Raw genomic sequence first — 27,955 nt, forward strand, 5'->3', positions numbered from 1 at the left:
TGCCACTGGTGACCGGAGGTTCTGAGAGGCTGAGGGGAGTCAAGGACTGCTGGAGCTGCCGGACACAAGCAGTGCTGCCAGGTGCAGGGTAATTACCCTGTTATAGGGTAATTCAAACCCACACACGGTAATTCTAAAAATAATTTTCAAGAGTAAACAGGGTAATTCTAACAACAGAATTATCAAGAAAAAGCTTAATGTCGATTTTATAAAGAGTAAATAAGGAAATTTATAAGTTTATATATATATATATATATATATATATATATATATATATATATATATATATATATATATATATATATATATATATATATATATATATATATATATATATATATATATATATATATATATATATATATATGTCCCAGCATTGCACACTAATCAGTTATTTTTTCCCGTTGAAACTGTAGGTTGCATGTTATGAGTGAGTATATTGCAGTATTGAGATTGCTACCAAAGCGTAAAATATGATGTTGAATGCAAAATAATCTTGCAGATTACAATACAGTTGTGAGGATTTTGCTTTTGGCACAAGTGCCTTATTGTTGATGAATGATTCATTAGTTCATGATTAAAACTGTTGACTTATGTAAGGCAGGTTTTATTGATCCTGTAGGTTTTGAGCGGTTTGAAAGCAAGTCCTGTGAATTTAGTGGGAGAGTTTTGCATTAAGAGCTTGAGGTTAAGTCCAGGTCATTACACAGTATTATGTTATTGTGCAGTAGTTTGAATTTTAAGCAAATGTAATCGTTTATGTTCGATTTGTTATCTGAAGAAATTTTATACGATATAGAGAAATTATTTCTACTATCTGAAGAAATTTCGTGAACAAAAACTGAGAGCCCTGCCACTGACACCCAGCACCCCGTGTGTTGGCTCCACTGACACCCAGCAGCCCACCTCCTGAGGTAACGTTGTGTATATAGTAATACAGTAGGAATAGTCCTCCGATGTAGCTCCGGCAGCGGGCCTTGATTTAGTAAACTACACACACCTGCACATCCCAGGAGACAGTAGGAGGAATGTGGATTAAGAAGGGGAGGCCCTTTCTGTCTGAATTTTCCTTCTTTCTCATTGTTTGTCTTTCTGTCTTTCTTTTTCTTTCTAAATCTTTCTATCTTTTCCTCTTTCCTCTTTCTTTTTCTCTTATTGTCTGTCTCTTTCTGTCTATATGTCATTACTTTCTTTTTCTTTCTATAGTTTTTCTTTCTTTGTCTTTATTTCTTTATAACCTTTCTCTTTGTTTCTCTACTTCTTCTTTTTCTTATCTTTTCATCCTCTTTCTTTCTCTTTCTTTCTTTGTCTCTATCTATTTCTTTATTTGTCTTTCTTACATTCTTTCTTTTTCTCTTCCTTTTCTTTCTCTTACTTTTTCTTTCTTTTCTCTTCCTGTCACTTTATTCTTTCTCTTTCTTTCCTTTTCTTTCTATCTTTTCCTCTATTTCTTTCGTTTTCTCTTCCTGTCTTTGTCTCTATGTCTATATTTTTCATTTTAATTCTTTCCTCTTACTCCTGTCTCTCCTTTCTTTTTTCTCCTTTCTCCTTCCTTTTTTTCTCCTTCCTTCATCTCTTCCTCCTTTCTTTCTTTCTCCTTTAAGAACATAAAGAACATTAAAACAAGCTATCGTCCCTGCACTATGTGATTGCTGAGTCTATTCCATTCCCCCACCACCCTATTACTAAACCAATGCTTGCCTATATCTCTCCTAAATCTATACTTTTCTAATTTAAATCCATTACTGCGAGTTCTATCCTGCTGGCTAATTCTCAGTACTTTACTTATATCGCCTTTGTTGTAACCCTTGACCCATTTGAGTACTTCTATCAGATCTCCCCGTACTCTTCGTCTTTCTAGTGAATAAGTTGAGATGTTTCAGCCTATTTTGATTTGGGAGGTTCCTCAGCCCCTGAATCATCTTGGTCATCCTCCTCTGAACTGATTCTAGCAAGTTGATGTCTATTCTGTAGTGTGGGCACCAAAACTGGACAAGTGTGGCTAAATGTTAGTGTGGCCTAACTAACGCTAGATAGAGTCTGAGGATGACCTCCCTATTCCTTGAAGTAATACATTGCTTCCTTAGTTTTAGGTCAGAGTTCGCTAACACTCCCAAATCCCTTTCACACTCAGACCTGCCTATCGCTGTGGAGTCTAAACTATACCCGTGCAATGGGTTGTGTGTTCCTACACTAAGTACACTACACTTGGTGATGTTAAAATTCATCTGCCATTTCTCTGACCAAGCTGAGAGTTTGTTGAGATCCTCCTGCAGTGCTCTAGCATCCTCCCCTGTCCTAATAGTGCGTCCTATTTTGGTGTCATCTGCAAATTTACCTATGTCGCTAGTTATCCCATTGTCTATGTCATTGATGTAGATAATGAATAAAAGCGGGCCTAAAACTGAACTTTGAGGAACCCCACTGGTAACATTACCCCATTCAGATTTTTTACCGTTAATGGTAACCCTGTTTCCTGTCGCTAATCCACGCCTTAATCTAATCAAATACCTTCCCTCTTATCCCATGAGCCCTGACTCTATTTAACAGTCTCTGGTGAGGTATCTTATCGAAGGCCTTACTAAAATCAAGATAAACGACATCATAGCTCTCATCATTGTCTGCTGCCTCGTATGCTCTTATTACAAAAGGATAAAAGATTAGTGAGGCACGACTTTCCTTTAATAAACCCATGGTGTGAGTCATGAATTAAATTATGTCTGTCAATATGGTCCCTAATACTATCAGCTATTATGGACTCGATCATTTTACCTATAACTGACGTCAAACTAATCGGCCTATAGTTCTCCATAGAAGATTTGTCTCCCGTCTTAAATACTGGAATAACATGTGCCTGCCTCCATGAAACAGGCACCACCCCTGTGTCTAGTGACTTCCTAAATACTTCTGTTAACTGCCCACTTATTTCAGTTTCACATTCCTTTATTACTCTGGGGAAAAGTTCATCTGGCCCCGGTGCCTTAGTAACTTTAAGTCTATCTATCTGTCTAATCACAAGCTCCCTACTTATGTTGATGTCGGTTAATCCTTCTACATCTCCTCCCCTGTAGATCTGTTCTCCTTGAGATATATCATCTAATCTTTCTTTGGTAAATACAGTTAAGAAATATCTATTTAACGCCTCGCTCATTTCCTCATCTCTATCAATCAGTGTTTCTCCTGACTTAAGCAGCCCTATCTTACCCCTAACCTTGGTCTTATAAAGCTGAAACAAGTCCTTTGGATTGGTCTTTGATTCCCTGGCAATTCTAATCTCATAATTACGTTTTGCCATACGCGTGTTCTTCTTTACTGCTCTAGCTAAATCGTTGTAACTATCCCTTAGGTGAGTTTCCCCCCTATTGATTCCAACATTTAGTTCTCTTTTCCTTCCTATTTCAGTTTTTAGCCTTTCTGTCATCCATCGTGGGTAATTAACTGTTGACCTGACTTCCCTGTGAGGTATAAACTGTTTCTGCCCCAGTTTAATCTCCCTGACCAGACTATTGTACTCAGCCTCCAAGCTACTGACCTGACTAGTGACCTCACCCGAGATTAACGCCCCTCCCTGTTCTGGGTCCTGGCCTACTTCTGATCTCACAGCCTTTGCAGCTGCTTTCTTAACCCCTCGTAGTCCGCCTTCCAGAAGTCAGGTATTAATGTGTTGTTACTGCTGACTCTATCCTCCCATTAAATATTAAATCTAATTTCCTTATGATCACTGTTACCTAATGAATCCCCAACCTCAATGTTGCTTATTACGTCCTCTCTATTAGTTAACAACAAATCCAAAATATTTTCTTCCCTCGTTGGTGCTCTAATTAACTGTTTAAGGAAACTATCCTGTATCACATCTAACAAATCCTGCGCCTCTTGGTCTCCGGATAAAGTATCCCACTCTATGTTCCTATAATTGAAATCCCCAATTACACACATATTTCTATATCTTGACGCCCTACTAATTTCTTGTAAAAGGGGTTGGCTACTGTCCCTGGTAAAGTTGGGAGGTCTGTAAAATACTCCTAAGACAAGCTTCTCCTTCCTATCTATTGTTTCTACTCAGAGGGATTCTGTATTGCTATCTTCCTTCATTGAGTTGTTAATGGCACACTTAAGATTGTCCCTGATGAAGAGTGCGACCCCACCCCTCTTCCTGCCTATTCGATCTTGGTAGAATTACTTATACCCTTCAATCTCTAATTCTGGGAGAAAGTGTCTGTCTGCAGTGTTTATCCATGACTCTGTGATCGCCATCATATCAAATTTCTCTACCCACGCCTTTCCCCTCAATAAATCTATCTTATTCCTAATACTTCTACTATTTGTATAGTACAAATTTAGACCTACCCCTTGCCTTACCCTGCAGCCGCTATTATTATTACTACATTTAGTGCTCCCACTTGGTATTGCCATCTTAGGCTCCTTCTTGCTTACCCTAAAAAACCCTGCAGGGCCCCCAATCCATGTTCAAGGGCATCAGACAAGATCTGAACCCCGTCCCTCTGGTATAGGTGGTTCTTGCCTAAGAAACAGTCCCAGGCGTCGACAAATGTCCATCCATTGGCTTTGCAATAATCTGCCAACCTGCAGTTTAATGCAATAGCCCTGGACAGCCAAATGCCACCAACCCGCCGCCTTGGCAGAACCCCACACACCAGAGGAACCCCGCCCTTGGACGTAACTCTTCGAAGAGCCTCCATGTAGCGACGCAGAAGCTGCTCGCTACCTAACCTGCCTGTGTCGTTCCCTCTCACGCTCAGGCAGATGATGGGTTGGACTCCCTTGCCTGACATGCACGACTCTACCCTATCGCTGACATCCTTAATCCCCACCCCCGGAAAACACACCCTGGTCCTACGTTTCCTATCTTTAGCACAGAAGGCCCTATCTAACAACCTGACCTGGCTATCCGCAACAACCAAAATGTTACCTCTGGGCAGGGATTTGTCATCTGCCCTCCTCTCCTTCACTCCTTCGTCCTCCCTCAGCTCAGAGAGAGCCTGGAAGGAGTTGTGGCACTCCACACCTGTAGGATTGGTCCTCTTCAACCTTAAGCAGCTGCCATGGCTCTTGACTACCTGCCAGCCCCTATCTTGTTGCAGTGTACTATGTACTTTCTTTCCTTCCTTCCTTTCTTTCTCCTTTCTTTCCTTCCTTTCTTCCTTTCTTTCTCCTTTCTTTCCTTCCTTTCTTCCTTTCTTTCTCCTTTCTTTCTCCTTCCTTCCTCTTTCTCCTTCCTTTCTTTCTCCTTTCTTTCTTAATTTCTTCCTTTCATTCTTCTTCACATACGCAGGATATTTTGAGGAGACAGAAAGAAAGGAGAAAAAGGAAAGAATTAGAATGAAAAATAGACAGAAAGAAAGAGACAGAGACAGGAAGAGAAAATGAAAGAAAGAGAGGAAAAGATTGAAAGAAAAGGAAAAAATATAGACAGGAAGAGAAAAGAAAGAAAGAAAGAAAGAAAGAAAGAATGTAAGAAAGACAAATAAAGAAATAAAAATAAAGAGAGGGTAAAGAGAGATAAGAAAGAAAAAGAAAAAGTAGAGAAACAAAGAGAAAGAAGGTTATAAAGAAATAAAGAGAGACAAAGAAGGAATGAAAGAAAAATAAAAAAATATTGAAAGAAAGAAAGTAATGACAGAAAGAACATAATAAAGAAAGGAGAAAGAAAATGAGAAAAAGAATTTTAATGAAAATATATAGACAGAAAAAGACAAACAATAAGAGAAAAAGAAAGAGGATGAAAGAGGGGAAGATAGACAGATTTAGAAAGAGAAAGACAGAAAGACAAACAATGAGAAAGAAGGAAAATTCATAGACAGAAAGGGCCTCCCCTTCTTAAGGGGGGCGGCTACGGGGTATTTTTCGAGGAATAAATTTAAAATCGGATAAGTAAAGGTTTTTAGCTCAAAAGGCCCTTGAAAGGGTAAAGTGCCGTGTGGTGGAGTTTGTTTTCGTAAAATTAAAACTCTTCCTTGCTGGAGACCATTTTTAAATGTCCCGCGCTGTTGCGTCATAGCCAGACACATAGGTCAACATATGCAGTATCATTCAATGCTTGTAGATACGTAAAATTGCATTATAATATTTTTTTCTCAGTAAATTTTGCCACTTGTGATCCTCATATTCCGCGCGGCCCGCTGGGGTGGGAGAAGGGAGGAAGGGGCGAGCTGCTCGGCACAGCAGTGCCTCGCCTGACACAAACGAACGAGGTGCATTGCAATTTTCCCTCCACTCTAGCCAAAAAAAACTCATTACAAATGATTTTACAAGCGCAAGGCAACCAGAAAAAGCTACAAACACTGTTCGAGAGACAGAATTGCCCAGTATGGTCATGCAGGAACACCTTGACCTTCTGACACCCTCACCTTTGATTGATTAAAACTTTTTTGTAAAGGGGGACCAGATTCCTTATCATTCTCCAGTAGGTCAACAAGGAACACACAATAATATTAGAAAATTTCATGCCAATCAGATAAATACAAATGGCAAGACAGGGAGAAATGGAAAAAAATCTTCAGGAGCCAATATCTCAAAAAGTAGTTTTTTACTCTTCAAAAAATTTCACAAAATTGGTAAAACGTCTGACCGACTTTTGTTAGGTATCATTTAAAACTACAACTAAAGGACAGTTTTTGCCCGCTATAAAATTTCAAAAAATGTCAAAAGAAAACGGGACACAGTGGAGAAAATTATAAGTGACAAAAAATTGTAATTTTCTAGCTGGGAAATGTAGATAGGTAAACAAAGTTTCTATGGTATTTTTTTCAAAGAGATTAACTGAGAAATAAAGTCTGTGAAAAAAAAAAAGACGCTTTGGTTGAGTCTCTCCTAAACTTCACCCGAATTTAATGAAATTCACAGAATATCATACCAACAACATACTAAAACTTCAAAGCTATTGGATGAACCCCCGTAGCCCCCCCCTTAATCCACATTCCTCCTATTGCCTTCTGGGATGTGCTGGTGTGTAGTGTCTCTCTCTCTCTCTCTCTCTCTCTCTCTCTCTCTCTCTCTCTCTCTCTCTCTCTCTCTCTCTCTCTCTCTCTCTCTCTCTCTCTCTCTCTCTCTCTCTCTCTCTCTCTCTCTCTCTCTCTCTCTCGTCAGATTTCCCAATAGTATCGTTTTAGTCATCTTTTTGCTTTCAAACAATCATCTAATCGTATACCTAATTCATTCATTCACACACACACACACACACACACACACACACACACACACACACCACCCCGTGGTTAGTGCCAGAAAGAGGTCACAGCCTGGAGTAAGGGAGTGAGCTGTGAGAGATGTGATGACTGGTACTGTTAATAAAGGAATGTGCATAATAGAAAATGGTAGCTGAGACGTAGTACCAACCGAAGAAAAATAAATCAGCAATATCTGCTTTACTTTCAAAGATATGTACATTTAAATGTCGCCAAACTTTGAGCGCGTTTTTCTCGGTCTTTAAGAAATGGCGGTTGGGACGTAATGCATCCAAGGGCCTCATATGGTGTACAGAAAGGATGAAGATTTTTGGATAAAAGACGTGAAGGTAATCCCGGTGGAAGTGTGCCTACCACAACATAGACTTCTGTGTGGTGACGTTGTCATGAAGGGAGGGAAGAAAAAGATAAAAAAGAAAGAAGAAAAAAAATAAAAATGTGGAAGCTGAGGGAGGAGGAAATCATAAGAGAATTTGAACAAAGAGTGAAAAGGGAAAATGAAGAAAATAATGGAGGATGGGAACAATTGAAAGAAAATATCATGAAAGCAGGGAGAGACGTGTGTGGTGAAACAAAAGGAATTAGAAGAAAGGAAAGAGAGACATGGTGGTGGAATGGAATAGTGCAGCAGGCCATCAATTTGAAGTCATTACCTTCAGCATCTTTTTGCAGGTTGATCCTCCACTGACATCATCATCACCACCACCACATCATGGCAGCACGAGGACAAGTTCAGGTAGGTTTTGTTAATTTTCTAAATAATTAGTTTTTAACCCGGTAGTGCCATGACGGGGTTGGATGGGATGGGGCACATGTGTTTGGTTGGCTGCAAAGTGTATGGACTCAGGCTACCAGACTGTTCTCAAAGCATCATTTTTTTTCATTCCACTATAGAATAAAGTAGATTTGATTTACAATGAAGGATCTATTCCCAAAAATTGTCAGTGAAGTTCATGCCCATGCTGTATATTTAAAATAATTTCAATAATGGCCATAAAGTGACCTGGGGGTGATTTTAGTAGTACAAAAATTGTGTGTTCAAAATGGGCTTTGGGGATTTTTCAATATCAGTGGGTTTGTAATTATTTGTCTCATTTCAATAGGATAATGTTTATATGAGTCCTATTTGTGTGTATTTACAATAATTGGAAACAAGAAAATATGTTTAATTATCATCTTTGCATATTTATTAACCCCTTCACTACAGCCGGGCCAAAAGAGCCCCGCGCTGTATCCGGGATCGCCACGCGCTATTGAATATAACAAGTTTTCAGCCATAAACTCAACTTAATCATCTTGTGTTATATATGAAAACATGCAGAATTAAATGGTGCACATAAAGAAACATAAATTAATTGATAATTTTGAGATGTAAGCATAAATATAGAGATAAAATAACTCGTATATTGGCTAAAGCAAGCCAGGACGTAGTATGCGCGTCCTCGGGTATGTGGCATAAGGGCACGCAGTATATGTGTCCTCGTGTTGAAGGGGTTAACATTCACACATGTACAAATGTCCTAAATTCTTACCATCCCGACTTTCCTGCACTATCACTCCGAGTTTTGCGCTGCTTTTACACGTACGGGTCACGTCTACTTACCATCGGCGTCACGCACGTTACCTTTAAAGGTACAGTAATCCCTCGCCATATCGCGGTTCACTTATCGTGGTCTCGCTGTATCGTGGATTTTAGAATTGTAAATATTTAGTTTCGTATTGCAGATTTTTCACTATCGCGGAATTTTGCAGTATAGAGGTATTTTAATATATTTATTATTTTACTTATTTTGCAGTAAAAGAAGCATTTTCTAGCCTAGAAAAATTGTCAACAATATAAAAAAATTAAGAAAGTATTAATAAGAACATATTAAAATAATATTAAATTGAGATACAATACATAGTGCACAGCAGATGAGTAGACAAAGACTCGCATGTATGTAAAACACAGCTACGGCCGCTTCCGCTTGAGCTAGTTTGCCCACGTGTGATCGTACTCGGCACACTATTGGCTGATGGATGGGAGGCGACCAACCAGAGCACCGTGTTCTGTATCCTGGGCGCTGATTGGCTCAGTGACTGTAGCATTTGTTGGTTCGTCAATGGTTAGCTCGAAGACAAATGGAGAGTGTGTTACAGCTTGCTACGGTTAAATGCTCGAGAAGTTGGCAGTGAGGACCCAGACAGGATGATGTTAACTGCAACCAACAGCCAAAATGGGTCATGCCGCAGTGGGTCCACTTCAGGACGTGGCAAGCACTCATACCCACACCTTAGGAGACCTGACCCGTGTTGCTGTTGGTTGCAGTCAACATTCTGCGAAATGAAGTGGTTACCATATCAAATGAACTCATAGCTTATTTCTCAAATATATTATTCATGCACTCATTCTTCCCTTCCATCAGTGCTTCCTCTCAATATCTCCGCCAGGTGGGTTAGCGCACTAATGGGGCTACTACTAGCCTTACAAACCTTCTAAACACGTATCTCTCCTAACATTCTTCAATGTACCTCCTCGGGTGTCGGTGCACTACACGGTTATGGGAGGCTCGTTCATCAGGCATAGTCGCCGCACTACACTAGTTGTCCTGTCTGACGAACTCCTTACAACAGAAGATGAAAAGGAAGCTGCAGTGGTTATGGTGACACAGTGAGCTGAAATGCAATGGAAACACTTACATGTGTTTGTTTGGGCCATATTTGCTGATGATGTCATCACAGCACGAAGGCGCTCCTCCTCTCAAAGCCGGGACCTAGCGGACGTGCCGAGTTGGCAACTCGTGCTGCTGCGTCACGCGTTTGAGAGCACTCAGGACGTTCTGAGAGTCCCGATTCCCCCTCTCAAATGCAGCCCAGAAGTGTTTTTAGGGGGAGTACTAATTTTATACGGATTTTCGAATAGTACGGGGGTCCTGGGTCCCTAACCCCCGTACTATTTGAGGGACTTCATAATAATGTAAGGATGGTGATGTTACCAAACCTCTGATACCTTTCCACACCATTTATTTCAAACAAGCCCCTATGCAAATGAATATTAGGTAATTCAAATTGATATATAAAATTATGATATGAACTGAAGTACTGGTATTTGCTTCAACTCTGAAACTAGAAAAAAATCAACATATTACTTTATATTACAACCAAGAAAAATTATATACCTATTTCAACTTGCTTAGTACAGTAATTGAGTAATATCATTCACCATGCCTGCCGTGCATAAGGAAACAAGTTATTGTAATACAGTCGTCCCTCAAATAGTTCGGTTTCCAATAGTACGGTTTTGGTTTTATACGGATTGTCATGGAAGAATTTTTTAGGATTTTATTAATTTCCCGCTCGTCTCACCAAGTAGCCATGACGTGAGTGGCAACACCTTTCTACCAAAACACCTGCTGAAAGTACCCCAAAGCATTCAAGAAAGGTGTTCATCTTGCAGAAGAATTCAGATTTAGGAGAAGTTACGTTTTGGAATGAGTAACATTGTGGTAGGGAGAGCATACCACATGAATGAAAGCATTGTTCGCTGTATCTATCATAGTGTAAAAGAAATTCTTGCCGCAGTAACTGCCAGTGCTGCAAGAGTGCTGCAAGAGTGGAGATAAAGGCCGTCCTTTTACTAAGCCTCGTCGTTGCTATGGTAACGGCATCTCACTCGCAGCAAAATGGCGTACACTGATCTTCCTGGCGACGTTTAACCTGCATTACTAGCTGTCCTGGCTGACGAACTCCTTACAAATGCAATGGAAACACTTATATGTGTTTGTTTGGGCAGCCATATTTGCTGATGACATCATCACAGCACGAAGGCGCTCCACCTCGCAAAGCCAGGAGCCAGCAGACGTGCCGAGTTGGCAACTCGTGCTGCCGTGTCACGCATTTGAGAGCACTCGGGATGTTCCGAGAGTCCCGATTCCCCGTCTCTAACGCAGCCCAGAGTGTTTCTAGGGGAGGCACTAATTTTATACAGATTTTCGAATAGTACGGGGTCCTGGGTCCCTAACCCCTGTACTATTTGAGGGACGACTGTATAATGAAAAATATGGAACTAGACAAATGATTTTTGTCAGCACTTTAAATGCTCACTGAGACACACTGACTGACTGACAGGCAAATGATAGCCTGTGGCGTGGGTCTCACGGGCTCACACTGAGTCTCACCGTACTGGTACTGGACACGTTCAGATACAGACTTCGTACGGTACACTTATACCATTTTCAGTTTTACCTAATTGAAGGACATTACTCAACTTTTTCATCACTGTGGCTACATAAAGTTATTATTTCATATTCATATGCAGTAATCATACTGTATATTTTGTACTAAAAAAAAAAAAAAAAAAAAAAAAAAAAAATGCGTGTTTTTAGTTTAGAAGTAAACAAACAGTGTAACAGCTTTTTTTTTTTTTTTTTTTTTTTTTTACGTCTTGGGCCTATTGCGCCGGTAGGCTTCTTCCCTGTGGATCTTGATGGTCGGTCCAGTTCTTCTTCCTGGTGGGTCCTAATGGTCGACCCAGCCCGTTCTGGCGCAAGCGAGTGTTTATAGTGGCGCCATCTGGCATTGGCTCATGCTGCCCTCCCGGAGATCATCTTTAATCCTAGAATCTAGTCCGGGTTGATGGGTGGTCTTCTGGACAGCATGTGGGTAGTTTTAAGCCACTCGGCGGCGGCTGAAAAAATCCCAGCTTGGTGGCACCGGTTGGGGATTGAACTCGCGTCCTCCTGAACGCGGGGCCGTCTTGCTATCTGTTCAGCCACCGCCTACCTACTTGAGAGATTGATAAACTTTCTGTACACTACCATTTCTAGTAGTATCTAGGATCACCACAAGAACGAGAAAACTGGCAAATTCGAACATATTAAAACAAGGATGTTTCCACAAAGCAAGGCTAAATTATAAGTGACAAAAATTACTAGAAGTATTTGCTCTCCATACAGGAGATGACAGTTGGGCAGTAAACATGAGGGTTACGGTATGTCTTTAACTTTGTGGTACCAGTGTCCAGTAATTAATGAAGATTAATCACATTTATGATTTCTAAATAATTGGGTGATTAATCAGTATCGGCCGATTATTGGTTACCGATTAATCGGTAATCGGCCAAATTGCTTATCGGTGCAACCCTAGTACTTAATCCATTAGCACAACTGGGCCTGACAAACTACTTATTCCATTCTCACAACTGGGCCAGAGAAACTCTAGGTTTAGGAATATGTACAAGAATGTCAGGCAAAAATAAGTGAAAAATACAGAAGAAAATTAGACAACACACATCTAGGCAACCATGGCCAGAGTTGGAGGCAGCCCATGCCTTCCATGTACATGGCCCACATACCACCAGCCAGAAGTAAACAATTACAAATCATTCAGGGACCGATCAGAGTTTGGGCCTTTTCTAAATTTCGTTGGTGGGACAGGGAGCACAGGGTCTTTGGTTGTACGTTGCTGACTTTTGGAGATCATCATCACTTCCTTCTGAAAAAAAAAGGAATTGAATCTTCCATTATATCCTCTACAACACAAGTAAAATCAGCCTACTGATGGTAATGTGTTGCCTTCATCTTCGTTCCTCTGTTTTGTTATCTTGCTAACGAGTGTACTTCCTGTTGGTAATGGTAGTGAGCTTTACTGAAGTTAAGTAACAATATTATTGACAACTCATTATTCTGTTGTTAATGGTAGCGAGCTTTACTGAAGTTAATTAACAATGCTGCTTACAACTCGTCATTCTATTTACCATGCAAGGGCATACTCATCACAGAACATGTCATAAAAAAAAAAAAAAAAAATATATATATATATATATATATATATATATATATATATATATATATATATATATATATATATATATATATATATATATATATATATATATATATATATATATATATATATATATATATATATATATATATATATATATATATATATATATATATATATATATATATATATATATATATATATATATATATATATATATATATATATATATATATATATATATATATATATATATATATATATATGCATATTTACACAAGAAATGTCTCCCTACCACCGATTTGTGTTCACAGAGATGATCATGGGGGCAAGGCAGAGGGTGATCATGAATCCACATGAACAAAGGGGTATACAAAAGAGACTGGAAATTTTTCCCTCTCTACCACGGATAGGTGTTCACTGAGTTGATCATGGGATAAGACATTCGTGCGGGTTTAAGATACCAAGGGGTGATCATAATCCGCACAACCAAAGGAATATTCACATACTATAACAACACACAACAAGAGGGGTATCAGCTCTTGTCAGTAGGGAACCTGCGTGGGGTGAGGGAGCCGGGTGATGTGTTAATTTAACTCTGACAAGTAACATTAATATTGTATGATAACACTAAATAATCACTGTTCCTGGGAGCTTAATTCAACACGTACCTGCATGGGGTGAGGGAGCCGGGTGATGTGACAGGGCAGCCAGCAGCTGCCCGCTCCACGCCTCCCTTCTCCCCCTCCCCCCCTGCCTGGCCGCTGGCTATCGAACGCATTTATCAGTGGTTTAGTTAACATGTATTTGGCCTCTTCCACTAGTTCAGAAGGAGTTCAGAGCAACTGGTTCTCTCTCGCTTAATTTAGGTGAAAAATTTTGCCCCTCACTCCTCCGTGATAAAACAGAAAAAAATTAACTAATGACCATTCGGCTTCTTCGCGTCTGTCTGTCTGAATGCCTGCCCTGCGTCTTACAATCCCATGATTCACAGTTAATGTCTCGGTTATTTTAGGTTATTGATTTTCATGTTTTCCCCCGCATTACAGTAACATTTGAATAAAATATTTTAAAGCAGCATTAAAAAGAATTACTGAAGACATAATGGACATGGATGTTGTGTTTTATATTTTTGGTATCTGCCAACAGGATAATAGCAGACAGTTTTACATACCATTGTCTGTTGTTGATTCATATTGCCTGGGCACTTTCTTTGTTCTCTCAATTTCCTCATTAGTGCGTACATTGTCAGTGTACTTAGTGCATTGCTTTGTCAAAATCATCTATGGAAAAAATATATAGCACTCATCAAGAAATTTAAGATATATTAGAAATTTAACATTTATTCATGCAAATACACTGAATCAAATCATTAAATTTTAACAAGAGGTCATATAGATGTATTTTGTGTGGCTTTTACTTTTATTGTCATAATCTGTATGACTGCAACAATCAAAACATTGGATATCTGTCAGAACTGCTGTCATTATCAGCTGATGTGTCCATTTTCAGATTTGGTGGGATTCTTTCTTTCTTCCTTTTTCTCTTTTTTCCTTTGTTTCCTTCTTTATTTCTCTCTTTCTCCTCAATTTAGTTATTTCTCTTTCATTCCTCTTTCTTTTGTCTTTCTCTTTGTTTTGCTTTCTTTCTTTGTTTCTTTCCTTCTTTCTCCTTTTCTTTTTCAAATTCTTCTTTTCTTTTTTTCTCTTTCTCTCCTTTTCTTCTCTTTATTTGTTTCTTTCTCCATTTATTAATTTATTTCTTGATATCTTTTCTTTCTATCTCCCCATTCTTTCTTTCATTCTTCTTCTCTTTCTTTATTTCCTTATTTCTTTCTTGCTTTCTCTCTTTCTCTCTCATACTTTCATTCATCATTCTCTCTCTCTCACTCTCTCTCTCTCTCTCTCTCTCTCTCTCTCTCTCTCTCACACACACACACACACACACACACACACACACACACATGCATTTTTACCAAATCGCAACATTATTCATAGCTCATCGTAAGTCATTCGTAGCACATTGTAGCACTCCGTAGATTATTCGTAGCTCATCCTGGTCAACATCGTAGCGCATCATGAGACTGCCTTGCGTATACAGATGCCCCCTGCCGTTTGCAGCCTCACCGTTCACGGATTCGCTTATACGCGGGTAGGGTACCGTATTTTGCGGTGTATAGTGGGCCCTTTTTTCACATAAAAAATGCCTGGAAGTTTAGCCCTGTGCGTTTTATGCCGAATGTACAAATTTTTAATGATTTTTTTTTCTTTTTTGGGGTGTTTTTAAGAGTCTGTTTTTCGTCTTATTCAATAACAACGGCAAACTTATCTTTATTATTGTTAATGATCCTTCATAGTCCATGGCTGTTTTATAATATGTTACCATAGAATACAGGGTGATCAAATAACCACTGTACAAAAATTAAATCGGTGGAGGATCGCCCATGCCTTGCTGTTATCCCGTTTTTCTGTCGGGCGCCATTTGTATGATCTTGATCTTGATGTCACAGGTGGCTTATGATTGTATGACTAAGGAGCAGTACAAGCTACATAAAAATCACATTGGAAAAAAATATCCTTGTGTTCATTTTTAATTATTAATATTAGTGAGAATAATGGGGTAAATATGATATCAGAAACTATACATCATGAGTCTTGTACGAAGAGTTATTTTGCGCAGCACCAGCCCAGCCGCCATTTGCATTGTTTGAAAACCACACAACCACACTTATACAACAAACAGCTGCATGCCGCATGTCACCAGAACTGCGTGAATTGTGTCTTGCCTAGTTGTCTGTCATAACCTATGCGTGAAGGTGAGAATAATATGCTAAATATGATATCAGAAGCTGTGCATCATCAGTATGTATGGGGATGTATTTCTCACAACACCAGCCCGGCCGCCATTTTCATTGCTTTACTCAAGGACACTTGTCAATTCAAGCAGTACAGATTACGCCAAAAAATATGTAAATTTCGGAAAACTGTACATCGTCAATGTTCTTTAACCCGTATATATTTCTGAACATTTTAAGAACTTTTTTTTTTTCAAAATTGTTGTCTTAAAGTTTGGGGTGCGCGTTATACGCCGGTGCGCATTATACGCCGCAAAATACGGTAATTGCGACACCCCCCGTCGAATGCGGATGAAAACGCACGTATACGCAGTCTGATACTTATTAAGTGCTGCTTTCACAGTCACTTCTGTTTGTTTTGATCGTTACCTATTAGCGGCGATCGCCACTACAGTATTTCCACGTGAAAGTGGCCGATAGGGTGGTGGTGGCTGCAGAGGAAGCGAGAGGTGTTGAGTGTGCGTGACAAGGTGTGGGGCGGGGCTAACCCCGCAGCTGCCACTACTCCATCAGCCAGTTTCATGTGGAAATGGCTCATTGGTAACGATCAAAACAAAGAAAAGTAACTGTGAAAATGGCTCTAAGTCCCAATATTATACAGTAAAAATCCTTGATACTTACTGGGACCTGCCAGAACTGGTCCTTCTTACAGACTCAAGGCTATGGCTTTGAGGAGTAAACAAACATGGCGGAGACTGCAGTAGTGGTAGAGGGGTAACGGGTGTAAAGCAACAAATGGACCTTCCAAGGTCCCAGCAAACACTCCATTTAAATAATAATATACTGGATTTATATGGATATACATATGAATATTAACACAATTAAAGGGGAGAGACGAGAATTCACTAATACTTGATGAGTGGACGATGAGCAATACGGCATTCTTACCTTTCAAGGGCCCAGTAAACACTGATGCCACGAGCCGAGTGCAGTGTTGCCAAACTAACGTACTCAGCGCATTGCATTTTTTCGTAGTTTCTGACCGATAACTACCACAAAAACACCACTTGCCCACCAACCACCACCGCCTATGCATTCACACTCACCCCAACCAACCACAGAGTGAGTGTTAAATTATTACAGTCCATATTTAATTTGTGATTTATGTGTATATAAAACTATATAACAGTGCTTAGAAATGCCTTTGAAATTCTTTTTTTTTTATTCGATCAAGATGATAGAACCAAACCCTATTTTCCCTATTTGATTATAGTCCTGTCGATCGTGGATTCGCGGATCACGGGAATTTCGTGGAACCAAATACCCGTGAACGGCAGGGGGCTTCTGTATACACACACTTCTCACGATGCGCTATGAACTTCGTGTCAACAACACAGACATCCATTGCTCCTTGGTCCAAGTCTTGTACTTTTGTGCAAATTTCACACGACGGCCCTTCTGAATAATGCTTGATAAAGGTTTCTATGTGGGCTTGCGACTCCGGTAACCAAGCTCTAACAGGTGGCGTGATACAGTCCTGACAGACACTCTCTGGAAGGTGGCAGCTTTCTCCTGTTTGAGTTTCCTTGCTGTTGTCGTGACATCAGACTCCACAGCACTCTTTAACCCTTTCCATCCATGACACAGACGTTGGCGTCACAGTATGGAAAGGGTCAAGAGGAAATGGAAGAGAATTAATCCTCTTCTAAACCTCTCAATCCTCCTCTAAATTCCTCTTAATCCTCTTCCATTTTCTCTTAAGAGGTTTAGAAGAGGATTAAGAGGAAATGGAAAAGGGTAGATGATTTTCGAAAAAGAGCAAATTGAACCCTTAGAGGGCTGCAATCATTCTAAATATGTGGAGACGTATAGAACATAATAATAACACTTATCAATGACAATATTGAATATAGATTTGATGATTTATGCAATATATTGATTTTTATTAAAAATTTCTCATTTAAATAACTCCGGTGTTTTTTGGATCTGGTCTTTGAAAATAGTACACTTTGTAGATACCATTAACATAAACAAATAATAAAACAAAATAATTTCTGTAAATTTCCCTACGAGATTTTTATTTTTTTTAAGTTTGGCTAAAATTCTCTAGGTAAGCTTTCACACTCATCATAGAACTATCTCTTTGGTACAAATTCATGTATAAATACTCCATATTATGATGCTCTTTAAAATTTGTTTAAAGCTTTATAAACAAAAAAGTTATTCTAAAAAGTATATAATGTCCATCCCCCAAAAAACACATTTTGAGAAAATCAAACTTAAAGTTTAGCTGCGATCTGACCATATTTACGCCTAGTATATCAATATTCGAAATACATTTTCTAATGGTGCATTTCAAGTAGATTTTAATGCTGTTTGAGTCTTAAAGATCGGATAATAACTAAAGAAAATATTTACAGTAGATGCACATCTAGTGAGTGGTACTAGTTGCCGTCGTTTTTATTCAATTTTCGAGGACTGATTATTTTATTCACAGACACTTCCTCATTACCTTGCGGTGGTCTGCAGCGTGCATTTTTTTTTTTTTTTTTATCATCGGAGTATCCCAGGTAGGCCTAATTCTTACACTTATTGTACTTTACTTTTTCTGCTGGTCTATGCAAAAAATCTTTTGCAACTATCACATAGCAATTGTCAATTTCCTGAGGCGCTTCCCAATCTCTTTCGAGCAATGTTTTCCTTATTTCTGCGTGGAGTGGGTGGAGGAGAGGGAGGATGGGCTGGGGAGGAGGAGGAGGGAGACACTTGAACATTACTCAAATGTGTTGTGTTTTCCACCTGTTTCTCTACTACTATGTCTTTTATGGACTCTTCCTTCCATAAACTCACTAACACGCCTCGACTTAGCCAAAGACTTGGATTCCTACACCACCTTTTGATGGTAAAGCATTGATAAGAGATGCATGGCCTCATCCCTTCTATTCAAGGCTCGTCACTCTCGTATTCAGCGTGTGCTGCCTCAAGGCCACTCCCTGTGTTCAAACAAATGTCGTACCAGAGAAAACGCAAGCTATTTGATAAATATAGAAAAATAATGGGATTATTTGAAAATAATATGATCCTCGTATGGCAACATTCATCAAGTTGTATTTAAAAGACCCGGGTAATCAGTGGTTTAATTAAATGCCCGATATTGCTTTAATATCTTGCATCTGGACGCTCCGAGGATGTATCTCTCCTGTTGCCAAAAACTATTTTTCCATATTTTCTTCATATTTATGCTGGCTGAATCGTATGTACTTGCCTTAAGAGGTTTAGAAGAGGACTATAGTCTGTTCGGAGCATGAAGTCGGTTCAAGGTGTGGCAGATTCCAGAATTCCCATGAGTGCAGCGCTGCCGGTTCGACCGCCAATTATCAGATTAGCACTCTCTCCCGGCCTACCCACCCACAACCCACCTGTTTATCTCTCTCCCTGTCCCTCTCTCTCCCTCTCGACCCGGGGGAGGGACCTAGGGGGACACACCGACCACCACCACCACCACCACCACTACCACCACCACAACGTGGCAACATGGGAAAAAATCGCTGCCACATGTCATAGAATTTATACAAATCCTTGTCATAATCCTAAACATCGACACTCATTGTACTATGTAGCTTCCTTTACTATATACAGAATATATAAAATATCACTTTCAAATAGCACATGGATGGGAAATAAGAGAGAGACGCATGTACGAAGGCTGAGTTGGCAGCATGGGTAGAGGTAAACGACGATACCAGCTCCACCCTGAACCGACCTCATGCTCCGAACAGACTATAACGGTGACGCCGTCAGACGCCCGCCGGATGTCGACATTGGTGTCGCTGGAGTCAAGGGGTTAAGGCAGTAACAACTCTTAGTTGCCTTCCTGGGGCACCCAGATTGTTTTTTAGGTTTAGGAGTCTCTTGCCTTCCTTCCTTCCTGAAGCACTGTAACCAGTCCTTGACTGTTGTCCTGCTCAGTTATTTCCCTAACTGAATGACTTATCTTGAGTCCCTTGAGCTGTGCAATAATACCAGATGAATACTCCTTCGTTTTAGCCATATTGGCAAACAGAATGAGTTATCACAAGATATTACTGTGCAATAATGCACCAGAGAGTGGAAAGTCGTGCAATGCTTCTGCTCTCCAACGTGGCCCAAGGCACACTGAGGTGGTGTTGTGAGGTAGTGGCGCAAAGCTGAGGGATGTGGTGACGTCATGACAGGGGCTGATACTTTTGGCCAAAATGCTTCACTCAAGAGGATCATGCTTTTTTTGCCATAAGTATCAGACCCACCCAGGTGGGGGTTTGATACTTCTGACAAGTACTGTACATGGGTGAGTACAATGTGTGTATACAGTGTGTTTGTAAATGCCTGTGTATATATGTGTATTTATTATTGTGTGTACATTGTGTGTGTAGCCATATTGTTTTGGGGGGTACGGAAACATGTAAAAATTATGATACGGTAATTTATCGTAATAGTATGGTATGGAGTCGTTTTTCAAATATGGTACAGAAATATGGTACGGCATTATTCTAAGGTTCGAAGTACAAAAAATGTTATTTTACCATACCGTATTACATTCCCTGGTGGCAGGTGAAGGGGTTTGGGTGAGGTGGCAGTGGCAGCGAACACAAAGCTGGGAGTGGGAGGGAGGGGTGCAAGGCCAGTGCGGGGAGCGGCCTGAGGCAAGGAGGAGCCGGGGTTCTGATCGGTTGCTGGCTGAGAGAGTGAGAGGCTTCAAACGGGATTGGTGTTCAACCTGATGACGTCCCATTACTGGAGATCTCAAACAGAAGTTGGCCGTGCACTGCTCGTCTAGTTGAAAAAATCTGCGTCACAAAATTTTATGCGGTAGAGCTAGAATTCTTTTCCGTGAATTCATTCCACGTTAGATGAATTTCATGTTACAATAAACCGCATAAGACGAGGATATACTGTATATAAATAAAAAAAAGTCCTGGAAAACTTTTCAGTGTCCTTGCTTTGTTTTGATCCCATCAATTATTTCTCTTATGATCCTTGTATTATAGTCTCTTGCTTCTGATCCCAATATTTTACCTTTACTTGAAGCCATTGTACATCATGTGGGACTTTTCTGTTCCAGGGTGGTCGTGGCTACTGCTACAAGAGCAACACAGAAGTGAAGTACAAACCACACCTGTCATACACGTATGTGGGGTTTCCAAAAGATCACATCCTTCGGAAAGCTGAGGGAGGTAAGTTATCCAAGTTGGAATGAATGTAGAAACTTGCCAAGTTGCTAGTAAATTGGAAAATTTTGATTGCAGCTAATTCAAGTATTTGAATGAGTTAAGACATAAATAAGTGTTATGATAAAGTACTTGTACTGAAGAAATGCTATGTTTGGACACATGACAATGGGTGAAAACAGATAAATTCAGGTCCAGGAAGAATTAAATAAGCTGGTGCATAGATAGGGTAGTAGATGAGTGGAAAAAATTAGCACACATACAACTTATGAAAATATAACATAATTTCATCTGGAGGTTAGATGCTTTGCGAATGGGGAGAGAAGACGGATTCTGAGGAGTTGCCATATTAAGTTGGCAGGTCTTGTAAACAACTACATATCTCTGTGTATCCTTGTGTATCTAAGAAATGAGCAGCAGTCCTTTGAAATTATATATATATATATATATATATATATATATATATATATATATATATATATATATATATATATATATATATATATATATATATATATATATATATATACATACATACATACATACAGGCAACTCGATTTACGCGAGTTTGATTTACGCGTTTTTGAAATAATGCGGGGTCCAAAATCCAAATAAATATTTAATTTACACGTTTTTTCACTTATGCGCAATATTTTATGGAGTGGCCACACAGCTGAGCTCAGTTCTTCCCGCGCGCCACTTGAACAACAATACAGTACCCACGCTGCCACGCTACTCAACAATAGGGGTGGGCGTATACTGGTACCAGTACTGGTACTAACGGTACCAGCTATACGGTATGGTACTGGCACCAGACTGCTCGGTACCGGTACCAATACTTGCCAACCGCTCATGGTGTCCCTCATTTCTTCCTTACACGAGTGAGGCTGCGACTGAGTGCCTGAGTGGATATCTCGGTGATATGGATATTCTCTCTCTCTCTCTCTCTCTCTCTCTCTCTCTCTCTCTCTCTCTCTCTCTCTCTCTCTCTCTCTCTCTCTCTCTCTCTCTCTCTCCACTGAATGAAGTTAATAAGCATATTATTCCCACCATGACTCGTAGGTTATGACAGACAACTAGGCAAAACAAAATTCACACGGTTCTGGTGACACGCGGCATGCAGCTGTTTGTTGTATGGGTGTGGTTGTGTGGTTTGTGTATAATGCAAATGGTGGCCGGACTGGTGTTGCGTGAAATATCTCCTCGTACAAGACTCATGATGTACAGTTTCTGATATATTTACCCCAGTATTCACACAAATATTAATAATTAATAATGAGCACATGGATATTTTTTTCCAATATGATTTTTTATGTAGCTTGTAATGCTCCTTAGTCATACAATCTTAAGCCACCTGTGACATCAAGATCAAGATCATACAAATGGCGCCCGACAGAAAAACGGGATAACAGCAAGGCATGGGCCCTTGTATAGTGGTTATTAGATCGCCATGTATTCTATGGTAACATTTATAAGACAGCCATGGACTATGAAGGATTATAAGCAATAATAAAGGTAAGTTTGCCGTTGTTATTGGATAAGACGAAAAACAGACCCTTAAAAACACCCCAAAGAAGAAAAAAAAATCATTAAAAATTTGTACTTTTGGCGTATAACGCGCAGGGCTAAACTTTCAGGCATTTTTTATGTGAGAAAGGTGCGCGCTATATGCCAAAAATACTATTTATATATATATATATATATATATATATATATATATATATATATATATATATATATATATATATATATATATATATATATATATATATATATATATATATATATATATATATATATATATATATATATATATATATATATATATATATATATATATATATATATATATATATATATATATATATATATATATATATATATATATATATATATATATATATATATATATATATTATAACGGGTCCAAAATCCAAAGAAATGTATAATTTACATTTTTTTTTCACTTATACACAATATTTTATGGACTGGCCACCAGATGTCTCACGAACTGGACTCCACAGCGGCCACACAGCTGAGCTCAGTTCCGCTGCGTCGCTTGAACAACACTGCAGTACCCACGCTGCCACGCTACTCAACAATAGGGGTGGGCTGGTACCAGTACCCGGTAACGGTACCACCTGATACGGTACTGGTACCAGACTGCTCGGTATCGGTACCAATACTAGCCAGTCGCTCATGGTGTCCCTCATTTCTTCCTCACACGAGTGAGGCTGAGACTTAGTGCCTGAGTGGATCTCTCGGCGATCTGGCTATTCTCTCTCTCTCTCCACTGAATGAAGTGAATATTTATTTTTCGAAAGAAACCTACCTCTTGTTTGATTTACATTGTTTTTGATTTACGCGACCTCTTCAAGGACACAATACTCGCGTAAATCGAGAGTTACCTGTAATATGAAAAGTGAGGACGGAGGAAGACTGTGAAGAGCTGCAAAAAGACCTGGGCCTGAATTCACAAACATATTCAATAACTACGAACTAACATAACTACGCACTATTTATTTAGCTACTGACATTAGCGTCAGATTCATGAAGCAAACCTTAGATGGTAGTTAGAGGCGCGCTAAGTCAGCGAGGCGCTGATTGGCTGATGACGTCATTGGCCTTGCAGCGAATCGCATGCACGTTTACAGAACCGTCAGCCAATCCTAGGGAGCCCGCTCCAGCTGCTGGCTCAAGAAACCCATTCTCTTTTCCCATTTTTTTCCCTTTTAAGGCAAACTGTACTAAATCGTAATCTTCGAATTCAGTTATTTCGTTGTTTGCTGCACATTTATGTCAAGGTAACTCTGCTGTTTGATGTCTTGTTACCTACGAACATGCTTAAGATGAAGAAAAAGAAGATATGGAGGATATTGAGGCAGGAAGAAAGCAATTAGAAATATGGGACAGATATCGAGGCAGACAGGAACGAGGGAAAATTAAGACTGTCTTGCCATATCTACAGCCCAACTCAAGGGCTAGCTGTCATCCGACAAAGGTCCATGGTCCCTCCACGGAGGGACAAATCTAGAGATAGATGGATGAATGGATGAGGAGGTAGGAAGATGAAGGAGGAGGGAGGTCTGGCAATCCCCCAGCCGGGTGTTGCCATACCGCCCACGCTTATCATATACCTCTCAAAGGGTGTTTATCTCATCATTTTATTAAGAAATGGGCTTCCTCTACTCGCAAAGTTATATTTCAAGTTGAAAAATGCGATTTATAAGCATTTATATGTAAATATGATTATATTGTCAGCGTTTACTACACTCCTGAGGCAGTAGATATGTAACAGCAAATTTAGCGTCACACAGAGCGCGGTAAACGTTTGTAAATCCATGCACTAACCTGTGACGTCATCGATTAGTTGGTAGTTATTACCGCGCGAGCTTTGTGAATCTCGATGTTCTCAAAACTACGCACTAAGCCTTTGTGGATTCCGCCCCTGGACAAAGTATATAGTTATGGGAGATAGAATTTAATGCAAACAAATGCAAAGTTATGGAAATGGGGAATAGTAAATAAAAGACCAAGGAAAACATACAGGAGTGGAGAAGAAAACTAAAGGTGGTACATGAAAAAGATTTGGGAGTAATGATGCAAGACACACTATCCCCAGAAAAGCACATAACAAGCTGTTTGGAGAAACCTACAGGATGATGCAAAATATAAGGGTATCATTCCATTCTGTGGACAAGGAAATGATGAAGAAAATAATAACAATGATAAAACTAAAGCTGGAATATGCTGCTGTTGTGTGGTTGCCTCACAAAAAGAAGGATATCAGAAAGTTAGAAAGGATACAGAGAATTGCAACTAAAATGGTCCCAGAACTCTCGAATATGACGTATGAAGACATATTGAAGGAGATGGAATCGATGACACAGGAACAGAGAAGGGATAGAGGAGATCTGATCACGCTGTATAAATTAGTAAATAAGTTTGATGAGGTGGATAGAGATGATCTGAATAAAGGAACTTGTTTGAGTGACTTGAAAAAGTAAAGTTTTCCACATAGAAATATTAACACATGGAACAGCTTGTGGGAAGAGGTGGTGGAGGCAAGCAGTGTCCACCAAATGAAGGAAAGGTTACAGTACCCTCTCCAAGCAGTGTCCACCAAATGAAGGAAAGGTTACAGTACCCTCTCCAAGCAGTGTCCACCAAATGAAGGAAAGGTTACAGTACCCTCTCCAGTTTCGCGCTTGCTTCATTCCGAAGGTATGGTGCTAAACTCGAGGATCGCGAAACTTGAGGCATTGAAATCCATGTAAAAGTTCTTATTGGTTCCGACCCGTGGAAAATAATGACTTTTTCCGGCTTTATTCCCTTAATTGTTATCACAATTTTTTCGACTTTACTCCCTTGTTATCACAAAATACGTACCTTGTTAATAGGCAGAAAATAGGAAGTAAGAACAGATCATTTTAAGCCACAGTTGAAGGCGGCTGCCTTACAATTGGCTGGCAGTTCTGAATACACGCTTGTGATCCACGTGGTGTCGTCTGCTAAAGTAAGGGCGGTCGCTCGCGGTCACCCGTGGGACAGTTGGACAAACCTACATTTTTCTGGTAGTTTTCTGTGTGTTATGAAATAATCTTCTAACTCTTTGTTAAAAATCATGAAATCACTAATATCATGATTGACTTTCAATGCCTATTGAACATAAGCCGCTGCTGCCGCCGCAAAATAGCTCGCAGAGAGGTTCAACTTGCTTATCGTTTCTTTATTTCCCTCACAGCTCACAAAGATGACAAGTGGACAGACTAGAACAAAACCAGGCAAATTAATACTTTTAGTGCTGTGTATTCCCACAGCACGCATGCGTGGACAGCAGAATGACTAATTTCATCGGGGAGATATTTCTCGCAACACGGCCAGTGTAGTGGACCCTCTTCTTCTTTTGAGCTGTAACGCTTTGTATCGCTTCTTAGGTCCTCCTCCTCCACACTTTTATACTTCACAACATGCACTTAAGGCCGCTCTCACAGTCATGTTGTTTGTTTTGATCGTTACCAATGGCGGCGGTCGCCGCTATAGTATTTCCACATGAAACTGGCCGATCGGGTAGTGGCGGCTGCGGGGTTAGCCGAGCCACGCACTTACCACACACTCTCAACATCTCTCGCTTCGTGTGCAGCCGCCACCACCCCATCGGCCAGTTTCACGTGAAATACTAAGCGGCGATCGCCGCCATTGGTAACGATCAAAACAAAGTGACTGTGAAAGTGGCCCTCAGTTACTTAACAGTGCGCACTTGTACACTTCACCCTGAACTTAGGTATTTTTCTGTCCTTTTCTTTCCTTGATTTTGCTTCTCTATGCCCTTTTGCAATTTTTCACTATTTTCACTGTTGCTGCCATGCATTACAGGTCAAAAGAAGAAGAAGAAAAGGAAAACAACACCGGGAGATCTATAATTTTCATAGACTTGATAAAAAGATTTTTGGACTGTGGTTCCCCAGCACGGGGTGTTCTCTTATCTTGTTAATCAAGTAGTAAGCAAAGCAGCTCTGCCAGTCCATTTTACAAGTCTCTTGGTGGTCCATCTTCCACTGCTCCTCACTCCTCAGCCACTGCCGTCGTCTGTTTGTTTACATGCAGCCGTGAGGTACCCACGTACGAATGCTTATACTCAACCGTTTTCCATTCATAAGGACAACCAACAACTCACTCCCAGTTTGGCATACGGGCAACCGCGGTTGGGTTAAGATTCGTTTTAGTACCGTGCCAGTATCTCATTACCTACCTTTTGAAACATCAGTAGCTCTTCATATATCTTTCCTACAAACCTTCAACAGTCATGGAAATGCTTTGAAAATCCAATTCAAGGACTTTTTTTTACTCTTGAAAATAGGGGATAATGTTTACGAAAGCGCGTTGCCTCCTCTGGCGACGGGCGCCTGACGCTTAGCTGGTGTTGCGAGAAATACCTCCTCGCTGAAATAAGTCACATATACATGTGGGTTAGAAGGGGGGGGTAGAGGGGGGCACGGCCCCCCCGTTAGTAGGTCGTAAAGTTCAGTTGGAGAAGTTTAACCCTTTGGCTGCGTTAGGGCATTTTGGGGGGTTTTCAAGGTTGCGTCATATACCCTCAAAAAAAGAAAATGAACCAATTGGCTTTATATGACTTGTACATCGAGAAAAGACCTTACCTTTTTCATAAATGGCATTTTTTTTTTTAGAAAATGTGTGAAGTTTAAAAAAAAGTCCAAAATTGTTACAAAACTGGCAAAAAAAATGAAAAAATATATCCTGCTAAAATGTAAAATACTTCATTCACTTCATTGTTTGGGGACTTAGACTAAAGAAAAGGCTTGTAAATTGGTGTTGCTGCCATATTGTGACACTTTACTCAGTGCAAAACCTTTTTTTATTTATATAAAGTTGGCACCATTTATATAAAATTTCCTTGGAGGAAAGATGGAAAATCAAACAAATTCCTTACCACACGGCATTTATTATATGAAAAAAATATTCTGAAATTATATCTTATAAAATTCAATTCACCAGAAATATAAATTGTAACAATGTACCAAATATAGAAAAATATAGCTCAAAAATTTCTTCAGGAAACAGTTTTATAAAACACTGATTGGGTGTGAGATTTTCCATACCTTCCCTTCCATGATTATTCGTGAAATATATCATGTTCTGTAATTCAGTGGGGCTCTCTGAAGTAACACTTTATGCCAAATCATGTTTACATGCTCCTTACTTGAAGGAATCTTGGTGGAGGGAGCAGCAGTATCCTCCTCTTTTAGCTCCACACTATTATCATTGAAGTCATCCTCAGCCTCATCCAGCCAGTCATCAGTTTCTTCCTCAGACATTTCTTCTTCATTTTCACTGTCTGATTGTCTTAGTTCTTCAAGTGTTCTTTGAATTTCTTCATATGTCTTCAGAAATTTAGTCATCTTCCTTGCTTAATCCATGGTAATCTTGAAAACAAATATATGTGTATGTGTAATAAAAAAGGGCAT

General features: G+C 39.7%; 1 long non-coding RNA gene across 1 annotated transcript; it reads left to right on the forward strand.

The window, feature by feature from the left end:
- The first annotated feature begins 865 nt into the window (after nt 1–865).
- Nucleotides 866–21,284, forward strand: LOC126985175 (uncharacterized). The gene is made up of 3 exons (XR_007738368.1): nt 866–914; nt 7,878–7,941; nt 20,864–21,284. It is a non-coding gene; the product is annotated as an uncharacterized LOC126985175 (long non-coding RNA).
- The last annotated feature ends 6,671 nt before the right edge of the window (nt 21,285–27,955 follow it).

This window comes from Eriocheir sinensis, chromosome 59 (assembly GCF_024679095.1).
Source record: "Eriocheir sinensis breed Jianghai 21 chromosome 59, ASM2467909v1, whole genome shotgun sequence".
Lineage (NCBI taxonomy): Eukaryota > Metazoa > Arthropoda > Malacostraca > Decapoda > Varunidae > Eriocheir > Eriocheir sinensis.